Here is an 11258-nt window from a genome sequence, read left to right as displayed (position 1 = left end):
TTAAGTAGAGAAGAACTTCAGAATTAAAAAAATGATTTTAAACTTTACATCGCCACTAAACCAGTAAGGGCAATGTTAATGGAATCATAGTGTGCATGTTCCACGCTGGGGTATCATCACGTTCCCACACCCGGTTTCAAACAACAGAGGATCTGTGTTATCAGAGTTTGTGCCAGCAGAACCATCCAGACAGCATGCCTAGTTAATGCTACACAGAATGCAACAATAAAAGGATTTCAAAACAAAGTTAGCCTTATGGAACCTTTCATTAACTTCATAGGTTCCCACTGGGTTACATTTCTCTACCACAACAGAGAAACTTCTTTATTCTACTGATAACTGGGATTAATCTCATTAGGAATACATCCGAACAGACGTTTGGAGTTATGTGCATGAATTTCTCCGGATGCAAATGTAGGCTTGGTCTTGCACGTTAACCCAAGAGCCCCCCCTCCTTTCAGATGCAGTGCATTTTTTTTTTTTTTTGGGCTTGATTAACCACTTAGTTCAGTCTCTTAGACCCAAGATTGCAGGGAAAAAGCATGTAATGAAGTGCTTTTGAATTTGCATTCTCGAGAGCCTTCGCAGATGCCTTGATTTGGCTCTCCCCTCGCTGTTTGTTCTCCGTCAAGAGATGTCTGCTATTTTAACGGTAACGCGCACCAAGTGTCCATCCAGCCTCCTCCATATTGCTCCCTCATCAACGTAACTGCCGTGAACAAACACAATCAACATGCATCTGAAGGAGAATTTGGAGGCTCCTTCTTTCCCTCGCTGATGGCTCGTTCACCATCGTCATTATGCAGACAGGTTTGACCGCGAAGCGCCGCGTCGGAGCCGTTTTTCCCCTCCGCATTGAAATTTTTCCCATAAAGCCGACCGAAAACACTCGTGTGTTTTGTTCTTCTCGCTCGTCGAACGGCGCTGCTCGGTTATGAACAAACTGTCTCAAGGATTTGGAGATAGCAGAAGTATGTCTGCTCTTCAAAGTCAAGTCTTCGTTTTCAGCACTGAAGTGCCTCTGTGAATTTTGTCACATTTTGTAACGACACAAACGCAAACTTTAATTGGCATTAATGGGATTTTATCCAACTGATAAAATCCCATTGAGAAGTAAATGTTATGTTGCATATAAAAAATGTAAAAACTGTGATGGAAGCGTCTGTTGACAGCAGAAGTATCAGCGATGAAATTCATGAATCTAGATTGCACAAGCCAAGTTTGCAACATAATCTAGTCAGGTGTGACCGAACTTGCAACCCTCATTATAACTCGTGGTGGTGGCAGCATCATGTTCTGGGAATCATTTTCTTCAAAGTTGGAGGTAAATCCTTGAGGAAAACCTGTTACTAGCTGTAAAAGACAAGAAAATAACCCTAAGTAGACAGCCAGAGGTAAAATGGAATTATTTACATATATATTAAGACAGACCCATGTTTTAGAATGACCAAGTCAAAGCCCCGAAAATTGAATCGAAATGAGAATCTGTGGTGAGACTTAAAAATTGCTGTTCATAGACCAGCTCCACCCAACCGATTGAGATTCAGCTATTTTTCAAAGAAAAATTAGGAACATTTTCAGACTCTTAATATGCTACGCTTCCATAGAAATACCCATCAAGACTTACAGTGGTGATTGTAGCAAATATTGGTATTATACCGACAGTCATTTAAACTTTTTTGATACCTGATATGTGGAAAATCATAAGGAATATAAATGACAAGAAAAAGCAAAGTGCAGCTGTAAGCCATGTTATCAGCTGCTGTATCTGTTGTGATGTGCTAGGTAAGTACCTAAGTTGTGTTGAGAATTTCCAGAAACAAAAACAAAGTGCAACCAACAATGTAAAGTTAGAGCAAACAGAAAGATTGGAAAGACGTTATTTTTCTCTCACGGTGACTTGTTCAATTACAACTAATACGGTCAACAGCGGTTGTTGCGCCACACGACGAATGATTTGCAATCTGTGCTCATTTCTGCTTGGGGAATGAGGGGTACTGACGTAAAAGCTTCCCTTTGCACCCCGTTCCATGGCACCAAAGAAAAAGAGGAAACGTAGTTCTGGTTTAAATCTGGGCTCCTTTCACTTGCTCATGCTTCTAAGAATGATTCAGACAACAATAGGAGGCTCTTAAATTTGGGTCATTTGAAGCTGGACTCGGAAACAGAAGAGAAGATAGTGCATCGAAGGGCAGCTGCTTTTCCACAGGCTACAGACTCCAGGTAAAGTGAGAAAATGAAAATCTTCAGTTGAAATTTAAAAGCACGGTTTTTGTAGGATCTAAGAAAACTTTGAAATGCAACATTATGCTTTTTCATTTAAGCAATATTTTGGGTAACACTTTATTTGAAGGGGGTTGAATAAGACTGACATGACACTGTCATAAACACCTGTCATGAACATGAATAAGCCTTCATGAATATTTATGACTGTTGTTATAAAACATCATTCGGTAAATTATGACACTTTTAATACAAAGTTGACATTATTCAAAATGTCTTTGTTATGACAACTTGACATTAACCAAGAAATCATTACTGTTTAAACTTTACCTTTAATAACATAAAGTTACCTAATTTTTAAAGTGCAATCAATAATACTTTTATAAAAAATTTATATCAGTAATGATTTCTTGGTTAATGTCAAGTTGTCATAACTTCAACTTTGTATTAAAAGTGTCATAATTTACCGAATGACGCTTTATGACAACAGTCATAAATATTCATGAAGGCTTATTCATGTTCATGACAGGTGTTATGTCATGTTTATGACAGTGTCATGTCAGTCTTATTCAACCCCCTTCAAATAAAGTGTTACCATATTTTGTTATTTTGATAAGCCAAAACATAAAACCCCTGATGGTATTAGTTGTAGCTTCTAGGAGCTTTCTGTGCAGGATATATTGCATTTCTGCTATTCGTAGAGTAACACAAGTATAACAAGCTGATGTCAATTTGTTATTAAGTGTGGCTCATTGCTCTGGTAGTGACTTTACAGCTGTTGTCTAACGATGTTGTTGTGATGGACCCAACAGCCTGCAGGTTGCAGGCAGATTAACAATGGGATCAAATTTAAATAGCAGCCTGACAGACAGCCTGCATTTTGCCAGCTAAAATTTGACAATGCATCACCATTTTTTATGAAAGGCGGCACTCTTTCAGCTTCCATACGTACTTATCATCGGAAATACTTCCAAATTGTCCAGGGTGTTTTGTCGGCAAAGCAACAGAAGTAATGATAAGTTGGAAAATTAGTTCAGCAGTTCTGAAACTGCAACTTTTGAAAACGTCTTGGTATATCTTGAGAACCGGCCCATGCCCAACCCATGCAATTTTTGCTTGTAGCTCCAAAGTGCCCCAGAAAACACAAGGTGAACATTAAAATCATTTTTGAAAGGAAAACATCACTCTTTTTGCTAGCATAACCACAAATAGAGATTAAATACATAATCTACAAAATATGCATAAATGAAGTGAGAAAATGTGTGTATTCTTAGTTAATGTCAACTCCATTTCAACTTGTGTTGAAAATGGAGTCAACTTAAGAGTCAATTAGCATATCTATTGTTTTTATGTAATGTTATTGAAGAGTGAATCTTTTTGTATCTTCATTGTTTACATCTGTAGCATATCTATGCTCATAACAGTCTAATAAATTATAATAATTATAACCTACATGTGACAGATTTTTAAAAAAAATTTTTGCACATAAAATGTGATGCAACTGCCTTTCTCAAACATGGTGCTCATGACATCCCAGGGCTTCCTGGGTGTCCTCATTTAACTTTCTGATTGTGCCTCATGTTTGTCTGAGTGCAGCTTGATCAGAATGACACAGCAGGAAAACCTCCCTCATGAGGGAACTTCCTTATTTCTTTAGTCATCTGATTTTTATTTACAATATATTAAGAAAAATTTTGAACTTCTCTAAAATTGCATCACGGGGATGTTTTTTTTTCTTCCCCCTTATCATTTTGGAGCAGTGCGTGTGCAGAATCTGAGTAATGCGAGGGGAAAACCGTGTGGACAACTGATTGGGCAGTCAATGGAGGACACAACTCATGAGACAATGACTCATAAGAATTTTGATCACCAATCAAATGTTAATTAATCCTTGAAAGCACAAATATGTCCTAAACAATATTCCTGTACTCCGTCGCTAGACGTTTTGTAGAAAGTGTGCATTTTTTGCAACCGGCAACTGCCTTTGAAATGTGAGGACTTCTCTTTGTTGTCGTGTGGTGCGCAGCTTCAGAGAGGTGTGCAGCACGGTGTGGGCGCTCAGCGTGGGGCGCAAAGTTCTGCAAAGCTAAGGCAGATTGCAAAACCGAGTACTACTTTGACATTAAGGGTAGTGCACTGGACACTCAGAGAGTTGTGCAACTTTCAGACACCCCTTCTGTGAATCATCACTTGTATTTCACTTTGGATAGTATGTCCAAAATGTCTCAAAACCATTTTTTTTGTTCTATTCATAGTTTGTGTGGGCATCTGTTTCATGAGGAAGGTGGAAATGTGATTTTTTTTCATCTCCCCTCCCTTCTTCCTATATGTTGAAGGAGTGTATAGCACCCTCTTGTGGATGGACTGTGGCATTTCGATTTACATTTGGCCCACACACGTTAAGGTTTTTGTAACGTTTGTAAGAATTTAGATGTCCCATAATGGAAGTAAGTATTGTGTTGAAGAATGAGCATGTGTTGCAGTTTATAAAGAAAATCTCTACGGTACACATTTTCTTCTTCTAAAAAAAGGTATTATGTAATGTTAAATACTGTTAAGATTTATCAAACCCAGAAGAGAAACCCAGGATTTTCACATTAAGGACGACGGCCTCTGTATATATCGCACTGAACAGTTAAGACTAGTCAAGTATTGTAAATTGATATATAAATGTGAGCATTTTTTATTCAATTTGATCTCATTGATTTACTTGTTCACAAAACACAATCTTAAGTCAGTTGATGTCTAATCTGCAAGACGTGATGAACTTAACTGTTCATTCATAAGTTGGGGGGAAAAAACACAAAACAAGAAGTAATGCAGATAAAAGGTTTTTGCAATGAAAAATTATGATGCTGTTGAGCAAATCAAATAACTTATGTAACAAAAACTGTTACTACGATAGAAAAAGATGAAGTGATAATTAAAAACTTACTGTTTTTAACAAAATCCCCCATTTCACAATTAATACTACCCCTGTTTTTTAATTCAGTTCAACAATACTTTATTGATTCCAAGTGGGAATTTAGTTTTTTAGTTTTTTTCTTATTTTTTTTTCTAACTTTTATAACTTTTTCTAAGTGTTAAACATCTTTACAACCCCTGTGGCATATGACATACATCATCCACAGACCTAGAGTCTTCTATCTCCTCCTCTCTTCAGTTCAAAATTAAAGTTTAAATACAGAATACGGGTATTGAGAGAGCAACTAAGCTACACAAGTTCAAAACTGCTGCTCTTTAGACGACCTAAACTGTGTGATTAGTGATCGAGACAGAAATCGGCAGCATGTCTGAGCCCCTCATCATTATCTCGGCCCAGTGACTCAAGTCTTGAGCACCGAGAACAAAACTCTCGCGGGAGGCTCCGGTTCCTGACGCGGCAGGTCACCGGGAGGAACAATAAGAGCGCATTAGAGGTTTTAAAAAGGCAAATAAATACATGACAGACCAGCGACAAAAGAGCACTGCCAGATGAGAGAGAGAGAGAAATACAGAGAGAGAGAGAGAGTGAGAGAGTGAGAGTGACGGCGGAGAGCAGCCTTGATGAAAATAAAACAGCGGAGCGCAAAGGAGAGGCAGGGGCCGAGCGGATTGGAGGTGATGATGAGTGAAGGGCTGTTACAAAGTGGAACATCTTTAGGAAAGATTTTAATGAGACAAGCATCAGCATATGTGTGTGTGTGTGTGTATCTAGAAATTCTCTGCAAAAACACTCGGAACTTTGTTTCCACATGCACAAGTGAGGATTTGCCAAAAAAAAAAAAGTATGAAGAGGCACAGAGACGAGATGATGCAAGTGTTAATCAGAAGATGATTACTCATAAATACAATACAAGGTGGTGTGTCATATTCCAAATAATGGCAGAGGCTTCTCAAACAGGGTCACTGCGTTTTACCTCTTAACTTTTTGAACAGTTTTTCAAATGACAGCCTTGAATTTAATTTCGTTGTATCAGGATCTAATGTGACAAACACAAGAGATTTTTTGTTTTTAAAACATTTTTTTTTTTTTTTTTACAAATGACAAAGCTATGGTTTGTGTTCATTCATTTACACCAAAACCTGATTGTGTTTCTTCATCTCTGCAGCTTTAGCTTTGGTCTTTAACATTCCCATTGTTGCTAGATTATTAGGCAGTGTGATGCATCGTCTTAAATAGATTAATTTACATTAAAAAAAAAATACTGGTCAACCATCGTCTTGGTATAGTCACATCTTAAGTGAATAGTCAACTCTGAGCGTGACGAGAAAGTTTACCTCACGTACAAAACATGAAATAAAAAATACGCTATTCCATACACATTTCTACAAACTATTCATGTTATTTACCCCGTTTATCAATATGTTTAATTACTGCTTACACACCACCGGCTAGAAGTGCAAGGGAATCACGTTGTTGCCTTGCACTTGCAACCTTCCAGTTGCAATGGCTGGAAGGTTGAATCAAATTGAATCCAAGTGAGTCGGATCTAATCTAATTGTACATTACGTGAATTAAAATAATGTTCTTGTTTTCATTGTGAAATTGAACGATCCCACTATTTAGATTAAGACTTTTTACATCTCCTCACCAGTTTCACCAAGAGTGCCAAAAACTGTGTCATCAGCTGATTTTTAAAATGCATAAATTAAAATGATGACATATAAAACCAACAAGTCACCTGCCGGGGGCCTGCAGCCGAATGTAAAAGAAAAGACAGCGCAACACTGTTGTTTGTACGTCTCCTCCCCCCCGAAGGCTTTGTGTATTTTGTAGGCTGCATCTACACAACAGCAGGGAGCCTTTAACCTTTTTTGTTGACTCCCAGCTGGAAACAAAGCAAGTGAGGCAGACTCAAGCAGGGCTAACTGCTGTCGAACAACCATGAGATCATACGGTTAGAGGTCTCATGAGAAAGACATCACAGTACAGCTATTTACAGCATTAAATGGTCATTTAACGTGAGATCAATAATGAGCTAATTAAGACTGAAAAGGCAGCGTTTTCTGGAAGGTTTAATGAAGTCGAGAACGACAGTCATATCTTTGATTTATTTATTTATTTATTTTTTTAAAAAAGGAGCTTAACTTTTCCCGTGATCAGGTTTTCGAACTAAAGTAATCAATGTGAGTTTGAGCGCAACCCTTGATTGCATTAAAACCACAAACTTTAACATATTTTTGGGAGAGTTTGGAGCCGAGTTGTCTTCTAAATCAGTATTTGCACACCAGCCAACCATCACCACCAAATTGACAGTCGAGTCGCGCAAAGTGTTAATCAAGAATAGCCAAGTGGCCCATTGTAACTCCGCTTCATTTGGCTAGGAAACAATAAAACACACCCGCAAAAAAAAAAAAAAAAAAAAAAAAAAAATTGTGCAATAATGAGCGATTTTTCTGGCAGTCATCAATTTAATCTTAATCGACACTTGTTGGGCAGCCGAGGGGGGAGGGGCATCACAGAAAGAAACCTTATGGGCCAACAGAGAAGCCCTCAAATCTCAGACAATGACTCAGGCTCAGGCCGCACAGACGAGCGACTTGTTCAGAGATGACAATTTCTGCTGGAATGCAGCTAGGTGGACAAAACCCTTTCTCTGCACAGACTGACAAGAGCCGGCTTTCACGTAACGTTCGCCACCTACGCAGTTTTACACAGTGCACAGAACTGCCGGACAGATTCCGCGTTCGAGGTATTTTGCCAGCTTGGCAAAAGAATAAAGGCAATTAAGCCCCGTTCGCACCATGCTTGGACAGCCGTATGTCATGCCAATTAACCTCCCACGTCAAGAGGAAGAGGGGAAAAGTAGGTAGACACACTGAGATTATAACCATATGCAGTCTTCTACTTTCTCACCCTACGATCTTTTTTCTCCATCGCCGTTCCCTCAACTCAAACGCTTGGGTCTGTTTTGATGAATTCTAATCCAGCGGTAGTGACAGCTACTTTGCTCTCAGATGATGTATTTCATATGTATATATGTAAAGATATACATTTTTTGTTCTTGGGAACTCCAGCTTTGATTTCCAGTTAACCTCCCCTCTAAAATTTGATTTTAAATCTAAATGTTTCTGACCACCAAACAGATGTTAATGTCAAACAAAAATAACCTGAGGGAAAATCTGTGAGGGATTTCCTCACAATCTGATGGATAGTAATATATTTTGCAAGGTACAATGGCTAAATGTTACCAAGGACTGCTCAAAACAAATGGAAGTATTAGTTTAAGGAAGTAAACACTTATGTAAGCAAGTTATTCCACTCTCTTTTTTATATCTACTTGCTCATTTATACAAGATGTCTGTTCTATAAAATGTGAAAATAGTTTGAAAATGATCTGTCACGGTTTCAGAAATGAAATGTTTTTGAATGTATGTCATGTATTAACCATTTTGTGCCATGAAATCATTCTTCAAATCGGTAAAATTCAAGTAAAGGGGCCTTGTTTTCTTTCTCTTGGGAGTTATTTTCTTTTTGCTACGATAGTAAAATGCATCATGGTTCCTGACATTTTCTATGTTGTTGGTTCAGAAAATGTTTTTTTTTTGTCTGTTTCTGAACTTTATTCGAAAGCCCTTGCTGTATTCAGTCAAGTTTACACTCAGTTTACATCCAAGTCTGTACTTCAGGTATATCTATGTAAACGATGATATTGGCTGCACTTTGAACACCAATACCTGAAGGGAAAGATGTATAAAATGTTACACAGCAACTTCTAAATCAAATAAGGTCCTTCAATTAATTTCACAAAAACACAGCACAAGAAATATTTGTAAAATATGTATGCGTGTGTGTGTGGTTGTGATTGGGAGAATGTGTCTCCAGTACAAAGTGCTTTGAATGGTTAATGTCACTTGAAGAGCGATTCATCATTTACAGTACATTTACAACTGTAGTAGCAATTCTGAAGAACAGAAATATGCAGCAATAAAAATAAAAACTACCCCCATCATGCTCCTGTCTCCTAAACTAGTTATTCACCAAGTTCCAGCCCATAACCCACTTCAGACTATGATTTAATAAGCATAATACAACTATTTCATTACATAATTAGTTCATTCACTGACTAATTGTTATTTCCCCTTTCTGTTTAGACCCAGTTTTCCATTGGCAGAAATGTTTCAGTCTAGCTCCGGCCCAGACAGCCAGTGGGCGATGAGTGAGAGAGATGGCGGTCAGGCTTTGCACGACTTTGCGGCGCATCCGCACAGTTGGCCTCAGATCTATCAAAGCGATGCCATCCATCATTCTGGCTTCCAGTATTCCTACAGCGGAGTCCACACCGGACCACCAGCTCCCAACGGGTGGCAGTACAGCAACGCATGGAAGGTAGGTGGTAACCACAGAAAACAGTACGAGAAGAACGCTTTACAGCAACACTGGAACCACATCAGGTCCAACGCAAACATCGACATGAAGGAACTGATTTTATTCTGAAAAAAAAAATAAAAATGAGTAAACTTGCAGCAATATCCAATCAAGAACAATTCCAGTCATCCAAAAGACTTATCTTTAAGTGAGACATGACAGCAGTAGCTTAAAATGTTATCTCAAAGTTTTGTGGCATTTATTACTAGTTATAACTAGTATTTAAAAGTGTATCATAGTCTTCCTGGGTGAAAACTGATCACTCTTTACAGTGATCAGTCAGAACCTCTGAAAAATAAATATTTTATTCAGCTCTCCAAAGTGTTTTTAGGTACATCTGTTCAGCTGCTGGTCGACACAAATAATGACTCAAAATGGCAACAATGTGCTGCATGTAGGAATCCAAACATGGCTCCAGCAGAGCTTCGAAATGAACCATTATTTCGATGTAAAGTCAGTGGCCTGGAAAGACATTCTCCAAGTGGAAACTGCACAGATAAAAATGTCTTTTTTTTTCATATCTATCCCAGAAGATAGAAAGGCAACAGTTGTTCACGGAAATGTGCAGGACAAAAATGACTCCAAATTACAATTATAAAGATATGCATGAATTAATAAAACAAACAAACAAAAAAGCACAAAAAGCAATCTTTAAAAACATAGTTATCTGTTTTGTCATTTTAAAAGACAATTTCAATACATCTTGCAATCAGTGAGCATCCAATTTCCAAAATATATTCGTGTCTTTTAGTCATAAATTTGTGGTTGAACTGGATTTTATTTAGATGCATCACAATAGAGGGGTCTGGGGGGGAAAATGCATCAGATTTCTATTTGCACCATTTCCATTCTAAATTCTCTATTTTTATGTTACTTTTATGCATTATTTCTTAGTCAGCAATCCGTCTCGTCAAACTCTAAAAGTTAATGCGCAACGTTATTTATTTCTACATGCCTATTTTGAAACGTTATCCCTCCTGTGGTTCCATCAGTCCCTTTACATTAGAGGTGACATAACAGTATAAACAAGGGCGGCCTCTGTTAAATGCACACAGCCCTTATTATGCAGGTTATCACCACAGGTGTATAATTACTGAATTGTAAAGTTTAAAAAAGAGGTTTCACAAGAGTAATTAAGGAGCTTTAGCATACGGAACAAATATAAAACCCAAGCAGGTCATAAACACAGAGGGACACTTCTAGCGAACCTCCTCCTGCCTGATGCATATCAATAAAAGCATCACAATGTTGACTATTCTTCACAACCTCTTCTGGATCTTAAAAAAAAACAAAAAAACAGGACTGTTGCAGCTAAAAAGCATTAAATTTCCTTTCTAAATAAGCAATTTTTTTTTTTTGCCAAATTTTAATTATAGCTGGCTTGAATACTTTATGTGTGTATTTTTTATGTATGTTTGTATTGCACAGAGGTTACAGGCTTCATGCAGGATATTTAAAAAAAAGAAAGAAATATCATAACATGTTTTCTTGTGCGCTTTGATGAAAAGTAAGACTGATTTTCTGATGTTTGCGATACAATGGGATTGCCAAATAGCTCCCAGGCTGGCATTAGCCGTCTCCTGGCTGCGGGGTGGGAATTTCCAGGAGGGGCATATGAATCAGACTTTTAGAAGAGGAGAAACAGAAAACATCCCTACATTAGATGGATAACTGGTGGACTTCA

Source organism: Poecilia latipinna, unplaced genomic scaffold, assembly GCF_001443285.1.
Source record: "Poecilia latipinna isolate Pla-1442-1.1 unplaced genomic scaffold, P_latipinna-1.0 Scaffold735, whole genome shotgun sequence".
NCBI lineage: Eukaryota > Metazoa > Chordata > Actinopteri > Cyprinodontiformes > Poeciliidae > Poecilia > Poecilia latipinna.
Note: the sequence above shows the minus strand (reverse complement) of the source record.